The 9,365-nt window shown below is 40.3% G+C and overlaps 1 protein-coding gene across 1 annotated transcript in view; it reads right to left on the bottom strand.

Moving 5' to 3' along the window:
- Positions 1-250: 250 nt before the first annotated feature.
- Positions 251-9,365, bottom strand: part of ANK3 (ankyrin 3) — a 375,681-nt gene continuing 366,566 nt past the window's right edge. The window contains exon 48 of the mRNA XM_052641329.1: positions 251-1,016. The gene's annotated coding sequence lies outside the window, so the exon portion shown is untranslated. The remainder of the gene's footprint in view (positions 1,017-9,365) is intronic.

Below are 9,365 nucleotides of genomic sequence, written 5' to 3'. Positions count from 1 at the left end.
ACTAACAGCACCCCCCTCCCCCTAAAGCAACTACTGTATAGGTTTTCTTTTTTTTCATTTTTAGATCATTTCATTGAAAAATTGGCAATAGCAACAAATATTAGATGAAGGGCTTTGTGTTTACAGATAAAATCTTCTGTGTTGCAGTATACTGTAGTGTTTGCAAAATTGGAAAATATTTAATCAAAATAAGGTGATACACATGCATCAAAATATTAGTATTCTGAAGAAAAATTTTTTTCACAGAACTACAGAATTCCTCATTTGGGGAATTATTTAAATTTGCAGCAGATTTTAAAGATTTGTATTTTAAAATCAAGCTAGCAGTTTTGCATATACAAACATTATAATTGCTAATATACAAGAATCAGTGAAGATCCCCCCACCCATTACCCTCCTCCCTCTTCTAGGGTGAAGTCACTTGAGACCCCTATTATGTTAAATGCATTTGCAATATTCTGTTTGTGTTCTAAGAGGCAGTGCCTTATCAACATTTATTCTATTTTTCTGTTAGAATTTATACAGTGTTATTATTTACAGCAAAACTATAGATGTTTTAAAAAAGAAACAAATAGTGTTTATACCCTGACAGTTTGGGTCCAAGAAAAATAAGGCGAGCTGTTGTGGATTTAGTAATTTTAGTGTTTCTCCATGATTTGATCATTCCATCTCCTTCTCCTTCTGTCCCTTCTGGCGGCAGAAATTTCTTCCTTTTATAAATGACACCAAATTACTTGAGATAAACTGTTAACAGCATGGCTTCTTGTATATACACTGCATTGCTAATTGCATACGTGCCAATCCTGGGAATGAAAGTGAATTTCCATGCTCTGTAAATTGGCTCATGCTAAATTAAAATGTGGGTGGTTTTTTTTTCTTTTTCTTTTTGCATTAAAAAAAAAATCATGCCATTAATGTGTGGAAGCGGCAAACACATACACCCTTCTCTGTAAATTTTTACTTCCTGCTGACAACTTCCATGAATTTCTCAATACTGGCAGTAAAAACACATGATCCTGTGGAAAGAGAAACAATAGGTGTTGAGTTTAGCTTTCTTTCCCTTGCCCCCCACCCCCGCCTTTTTAAAGAAGTTGCTGAAGTCTCCCTTGCCATTCAACAGAAAAGCCTCAGAGAATGGTGGCCCTCAGCTTCCTAATGGGGTGGTTTAACATGCTGTGACTGAGGTGATTTGCTACATGTGTCAGAGGACAAAGCCCTGAGGTATGCTGGAAAGCGTTTAGAAGGCAGTGACCTTCTCTTGGTGACCCTGGACTCTCCACAGAACACTGCTTTCTGTACTAGGGGTTTCGGGGATTGAGTTAGAAAGACCCTCTTCTGGTTCTGTCTCTGTTGCTCAGGTCACTCACTCGGGTACTGGGGAAAGCCATTTGCAGACCTCTGGACCTCTATCTGTGAAATAAAGAGGCTGATAGTAGTGCTCTGAGATTTCCATCAAAATGTATGGGGTTTTTAAAGGCACACAGGACCAGGGATAGAGAGTCAGGATGGAGCTCCTGAATCATGCCTATTTGTCTTATGCAAAATGCTACCTTTCATAAAGGGAGAACAGTCTCATTACTTTGGTTACTATGAAATTGCTTTTCCATATGCAAATTCAAATTCATGACTATTTTATGCCATTGCAAAGAATTTTTTTTTTCTCCTGCCTCACATCAGTCATGACAGGATAGATTAATTTTATTTGAGATTTTTTATGGAGGCTCCACTGAGAACATCTTGTCCTATCTGATTATACCTGCATAAAGTATCAATGTTTTATAACCGGTCTTAATACATCAGAATAAATTAACCTCCTTTGCCAGAGGCTTTCATACTCCTATGCAGAATTGTTCTTGGTAGGAATGCCTCCTCCACAACACAAAGTTCTTCCTGCATACATCCATTCCTCCTGCTCAGTGTGGAAAGGTGACAGACCTGAGTGCCTGCCTGAGAGCAAGACATAGCCCCTAGAGAAAAGGCGAGTCAGGCAAGATTAATTTGGGCAATAACCCTATTCATTCACATACATGCCACAGACTCTTTCTGCTGGTTCAGGAGAACCTTTAGAATTCTGCTTCTTTTGGGGTTTAAGATTGTTCTCAGTGACCCTGAGGTTGTTTATGTACCCCAGACAAGTCTCTTTGCCTTTAGATGGAATATCGTGGGGTTCTGTGAACATCTTAGTGTAGTACTTCCTCTGTCTGCCCCACTATGGTTCTGCCTTCCTTTTTTGTATTAAAAGCCTACTGACTCCATGCCCCAGGTCACTAATGCTTGGAGCCAAGAACATCAAAGTGTCAGTTCCTTCTGGGGTGATTTGAACACCTGCCCCACACCCATGACTCTGCAGCAGTTCCAGAGAAGGAAAGTGAGTCATCTGAGCAGGCTGTGTTCCACAGAGTGTGCACATTACAGTAAGATCAGGATTTTCTCACCTCTGCTTTTACTGTCTATTCCTAATCTTCCAGGCACCAGGCTTCTTAGATGGTTCTATGATAATGTTACTCCAGTGATCTCACTTTGTTTTCTTAGGGAAACTTCACAGCAATTTTCTTCTAATTGAACACTGCCTCCCTCAACTTTTTACAGCTTAACTGATACAGAATTTATATACCATATAATTTATCTTTTGTAAATATAGGTTAATAATAAATGTATATAGCTATGTAATCATCACTACAACCCAGTTCAGCTCTGTTTGGCCTCATCTTCCAAAAACCAATCCAGCTTCCCACTTAATCTTGCAGTAAGAAGTAAGGTCTTTCTCTTATCACCTCGATGCAAGCAAACATTATCTTGCTAGAAACAGTGGATATGTTTCTATAATTTAAAAAAAACTATTACTTACACCTATTTATATTCGGGTATAATGTGAATGATCATTTAAAAAGTTGAGTGTTACTTCCCCTTTTATATCTATCTTGTTCTTGGTCACAGTCAGGGTGTATAGGCCCCAACCACATAGGGTGTAAGAATGTTATTCATTGGGCAAAAGCGTATGCCAAGGACAGTGTTACACAAAAAGCATGAGCATCTTGGCTGAGTGGCTCTGTGGTTGTTATACAATAGTGACAGTCTATAAACTGTGATGAGATCGCCATCTGATGGAAAGGTGCAAGAGCAGGCTCCCTCAAGATGACATTTCAGAAAGAGAATCTGAGTCATCTTCTGTGTCTGGGTTTAAATAATGGATCTGAGTTTGAGGCATTTGCATTTAGAAATCTGTCTTTGGGTTTTCATGCTTTTCAAACCCCAAAGTAGTGGAAAACAACTCAGAAAACCAATCATTTATTTAGTTATTTCAGTATACATTTGTTTGAAGAAATTTAAAATATCAAAAAAGAACTATTGATTGGATTTTCAAGGCAGTTTATATTTCACAGATGAATGTTGTACTTTCTTCATCACATTTTCAAGTCAGGAATATATATTTAGGTTAAAACCAACCTTTCCTTTATAGGTTCATGTAATAGTGGTACTGAACCCCTGCTGCTGCTGCTAAGTCACTTCAGTCATGTACGACTCTGTGCGACCCCATAGACAGCAGCCCACCAGGCTCCCCCGTCCCTGGGATTCTCCAGGCAAGAACACTGGAGTGAGTTGCCATTTCCTTCTCCAATGCATGAAAGTGAAAAGTGAAAGTGAAGTCACTCAGTCATGTCCGACTCTTCGCAACCCCGTGGACCGCTGCCTACCAGGCTCTTCTGTCCATGGGATTTTCCAGGCAAGAGTACTGGAGTGGGGTGCCATTGCCTTCTCCGACTTAACCCCTACTGCCTAGCTAAAAACAAACAGCAACATCACACACACACAACCCTTACACCTTAGGTTAAAACCAACTTTTCCTTTATAGGTTCATATAATAGTGGTACTTAACCACTAGTGCCTAGCTAAAAACAAACTAACAGCAACATCACACATGCACACGCACACACACCCACACCCACTCACCCCTTACACCTTCAGCTCTCTGCATAGTGGTACTTAACTGCTTGTACCTAACTAAAAACAAACTAACAGCAACATCACTCACTCACACACACACACACACACACACACACACACACACACCCCCCTACACCTTTAGCTTTCTGCAGTTCATCCCAATAAACACACACACACACACACCTCTTACACCTTTAGCTCTCTGCAGTTCAGCCCAATAAACCTTTTCATGCTTGCTGCCCATACTCTCCACTGAAAATCACTGTTTAACAATCTCCACTGGTTCTCAAACTTGGATACACATCAGAGTTATCTAGGGAGATTTAAAAAAAAAACCAGTACCCAGGCCATATCCCATATCAACTGGGTGGTGCACAGCATAAAAACTTAAACAAAACAAAACCCTGTAGATGATTCCAGTGTGCCACCCAGATTAAGAGCCAGTAATATGTTCTGAAGCAGTGCTTCCCAAGGCTTACAGTGCATACCTATCACCCAGGGATCTTCAAAAGTGGATTCTGATCGAGAAGGTCAGGGTGAGCCAGGAGTTTCTGCATTTCTAATAAGACTCTGGTTGATGCTGATAGTGCTAGTCCACAGATCACACTTGGAAGATCTAGAGAATCTAGACGACCTGCCAGTCATCATCCCAATTGGTTTCCAATTTCCTTTCCTTTGCTAATGATTTTGTATCCACCTATAATCCCCTGCTGCCATCTTCATTTATCTCTAACTCCTCTTGACCCTGTAAGTGTGTTTCAAATGCCATCTTCTTGAAACTCTAGGCTATCTTCTCCCTAGTGAGATTCACCTTTGCAGGCTAACTCTTACTCATTTAAAGACTGAGCTCTGTTAGGCCTTAAAGAAAGCCTTTTCTGATATGCCTTCCCTATAGCCCACTGAGAACAGAGAATTTGTTATTCTATTTCTTCTCTTCCTAACTCACGTCTCTCTTCCATTCCCTTCTCTTTTTCTCTTTTGTTAAGGAAGTCATGAGGCTAAGAACATTTTTTCCTAAGCATTAATTCTAATTACTTTATGTAATGCTAATTGTATAATTTGAAAATAATTCCCAGTTTATGTAGATTTGTTCTTCAACTAATACCAATAAGTGGGACTTAATTTTTGTTTGTTCTCTTCTAGTGACTTCTGATTAAAAAACATCTGAGGTAACAGTGCCAGTGTCTTAAAAAAGAAATTATTGGGAAAGTATTGATGTACATGTTGGCAGTGAAAGAAAAATACAGTGCTCAAGTTTTATAGTTAACTTAGTAGGGCAACCAAATATTGTCATCATTATTAAATGTTTATGATGTGCCAGGCAGTGTTCTAAGGTGGATTAGCTTATTTAATCCTAATAACCATGAGGTACTATTTCTTCCATTTTACACATAAGGAAACAGAGCCACAGGGCTCTTACTGGCAGTGCATTTAGTGTGTGGGAGAGCCAGAACTGGAAGTCAAGCTACCTGGCTCTTGGGCCCTGCCTTTAGATAACTAGGGATTTTTTTAAAAGGTAAGAGAGGTGAAAAGAAATGCTACATAAAAGCATTATCTACTCCAGATGAATTCTGGAAAATATTCTGGAGGACAGGGTCCTGAATTTGGGGTGAAGCAGTTCATACCAGAGTTCTGATTGCCTGGAAGCAGAATCAGGAAGTTGGAGTTAAAATCCGTTTCCGTCATTAACTACAACCTCATCGATTCTGCTGTCTGTATTAAAGAGGAATAAGAATACCTATGCTGCTGGTTTCACGGGGATACTATGAGAAACAAGTGATAGGAAATAACAAAGTGTTCTGAAGCATACACCAATGTGACACACAGAGGATTTCAGGGATGCCGTTGTTCCGACCTCTCCCACCGCTGTATTCTAGCACACCTGGCTGCTGCTGCTCAGCCCACCGGCCTCCTAAACCCAGGATCTTCCAGGTGCTGTTCTTGGCTCTCTTCTCACCTCTTTTCTTTTTTAAACATTTATATCATTTTTAAATAATAGAAGTATAGTTGATTTACAGTGTTGTGTTATTTTCAAGTGTAGAGCAAAGTGTTTTACATATATATGTATGCTGCTGCTAAGTCGCTTCAGTCGTGTCCAACTCTGTGCGACCCCATAGACAGCAGCCCACCAGGCTCCGCCGTCCCTGGGATTCTCCAGGCAAGAACACTGGAGTGGGTTGCCATTTCCTTCTCCAATGCATGAAAGTGAAAAGTGAAAGTGAAGTCGCTTAGTCGTGTCCAACTCTTTGCGACCCCATGGACTGCAGCCTACCAGGCTCCTCCACCCATGGGATTTTCCAGGCAAGAGTACTGGAGTGGGGTGCCATTGCCTTCTCTGATATATATGTATATATATACACAAACACACACATACAGGTTGTTGTTAGTTGCTCAGTTGTGTACAAATCTTTGTGACCCCATGGACTACAGCAAGCCAGGCTTCCCTGTCCTTCACTGTCTCCCAGAGTTTGCTCAAACTCACGTCAGTTGAGTTGATGATGCCATCCAACCAACTCATCCTCTGTTGCTACCTTCTCCTCCTGCCCTCAGTCTTTCCCAGCATCAGGGTCTTTTCCAACGAGTCAGTTCTTTGCATCAAGTGGCCAAAATATTGGGGCTTCAGCATCAGTGCTTCCAACGAATATTCAGAGCTGATTTCCTTTAGGATTGACTGGTTGGATCTCCTTGCAGTCCAAGGGACTGTCAAGAGTCTTCTCCAGCACAATAGTACAAAAGCATTGATCTTCAGAACTCGGCCTTTTTTATGGCCCAACTCTCCCATCTGTACACGACTGCTGGAAAAACCATAGCTTTGACTATCTGGACCTTTGTTATCAAAGTGATGTCTCTGCTTTTAAATATGCTATCTAGATTGGTCATAGCTTTTCTCCCAAGGAGCAGGTGTCTTAATTTCATGGTTACAATCACTGTCCGCAATTATTTTTGAGCCTAAGAAAATAAAGTCTGTCACTGTTTCCATTGTTTCCCCATCTATTTCCCATGAAGTGATGGGACTGAATGCCGTTATCTTAGTTTTTTGAATGTTGACTTTTAAGCCAAAATTTTCACTTTCCTCTTTCACTTTCATCAATAGGCTCTTTAGTTCTTCACTTCCTGCCATAAGGGTGGTATCATCTGCATATCTGAGGTTATTGATATTTCTCCCAACAGTCTTGATTCCAGGTTGTGCTTCATCCAGCCTGGTACTTTGCACGATGTACTCTGCATAGAAGGTAAATAAGCAGGGTGACAATATACAGCCTTGATGTACGCCTTTTCTAATCTGAAACCTGACTGTTGTGGCATTTTCTAACTGTTGCCTCTTGACCTGCATACAGGTTTCTTTGGAGGCATCTAAGGTGGTCTTGCATGCCCAATTTTCCACAGTTTGTTGTGATTCACACAGGCAAAGACTTTCACATAGTCAATGAAGAAGTAGATGTTTTTGTGGAACTCCCTTGCTTTCTCTATGATCCAGTGAATGCTGGCAATTTAATCTTTGGCTCCTCTGCCCACTTTAAATTCAGCTTGTACATCTGGAAGTTCTTGGTTCACATACTGTTGCAGCCTAGCTTGTAGGATCTTGAGCATTACCTTGCTAGCATGTGAAATGAGTGCAATTGTGTGGTAGTTTGAACATTCTTTGGCATTGCCCTTCCTTGGGATTGGAATGAAAACTGACCTTTCCAGTCCTGTGGCCGCCCACTGCTGAGTTTTCCAAATTTGTTGACATATTGAGTGCAGCACTTTTACAGCATCAACGTTTAGGATTTGAAATAACTCAGCTGGAATTCTATCACCTCCATTAGCTTTTGTTCGTAGTAATGCTTCCTAAGGCTCACTTGACTTCACACTCCAGGATATTTGGCTCTAGGTGAGTGAGCACACTATTATGGTTATCTGGGTCATTAAAACCTTTTTTGTACAGTTCTTCTGTGCATTCTTGCCACCTCTTCTTAATATCTTCTGCTTATTTTAGGTCCATACTATCTCTGTCCTTTATTGTGCCCATCTTTGCATGAAATGTTTCCTTGGTATCTCTAATTTTCTTGAAGAGATCTCTAGTCTTTTCCATTTTATTGTTTTCCTCTATTTTTTTTGCATTATTCACTGAAGAAGGCTTTCTTATCTCTCCTTACAATTTGGAACTCTGCATTCAGATGGGTATATCTTTCCTTTTCACCTTTGCCTTTTGTTTCTCTTCTTTTCTTGGCTATTTGTAAGGCCTCCTCAGACAACCATTTTTCCTTGTTGCATTTCTTTTTCTTAGGGATGGTTTTGGTCACCGCTTCCTGCACAATATTATGAGCCTTATCGTACTTCAGGTACTCTATTGGATCCAATCTCTTGAATCTATTTGTCACTTCCACTGTATAATCCTAAGGGATTTGATTTAGGTCATACCAGAATGGCCTGGTAGTTTCCCCTACTTTCTTCAATTTAAATCTGAATTTTGCAATAAGGAGTTGGTGATCTGAGCCTCAGTCAACTCCTGTTCTTGTTTTTGCTGACTGTATAGAACTTCTCCATCTTCGACTGTAAAGAACATAATCAATCTGATTTTGGTACTGATGTCCATGTGTAAAGTCATTTCTTGTGTTGTTGCAAGAGGGTGTTATGACCAGTGTGTTCTCTTGGCAAAACTCTGTTAGCCTTTGCCCTGCTTCGTTTGATACTTCAAATTTGCCTGTTACTCCAGGTATCTCTTGACTTCCTATTTCTGCATTCCACTCCTTTATGATGAAAAGGACATCTTTTTTTGTTTTGGTGTTAGTTATAGAAGATCTTGTAGGTCTTCATAGAATCATTTAACTTCATCTTCTTCAGTATTAGTGATTGGAGCATAGATTTAGATTTCTGTAATATTGAATGGTTTTCCTTGGAAACGAATCAAGATCATTCTGTCATTTTTGAGACTGCACCCAGGTAGTGTATTTTGGACTCTACTGTTACTGTGAGGGCTATTCCATTTCTTCTAAGGGATTCTTGCCCACAGTAGTAGATATAATGGTCATCTAAATTAAATTCACCCATTTCCATCCATTTTATTTCACTGATTCCTAAAATGTTGATATTTACTCTTGCCATCTCCTGTTTGACCACTTCCAGTTAACACTGATTCATGAATCTAACATTCCAGGTGCCTATGCAGTCTTGTTCTTTACAGCATCAGACTCTATTTTCACCACCGGAAACATCAACAACTGGGCGTTGTTTCTGCTTTGGCACAGCCTCTTCATTCCTTCTGGAGCTGTTTCTCTGCTCTTCTCCAGTAGCATATTGGACACCTACTGACCTGGGCTGTTCATCTTTCAGTGTCATATCTTTCTGCCTTTTCATGCATGTTCACGGGCTTCTCAAGGCAAGCATGCTGAAGTGGTTTGCCATTCCCTTCTCCAGTATAGTAATGACATGATATT

Source organism: Budorcas taxicolor, chromosome 5 (assembly GCF_023091745.1).
Source record: "Budorcas taxicolor isolate Tak-1 chromosome 5, Takin1.1, whole genome shotgun sequence".
NCBI lineage: Eukaryota > Metazoa > Chordata > Mammalia > Artiodactyla > Bovidae > Budorcas > Budorcas taxicolor.
This window is presented reverse-complemented; position numbering and strand designations above follow the sequence as displayed.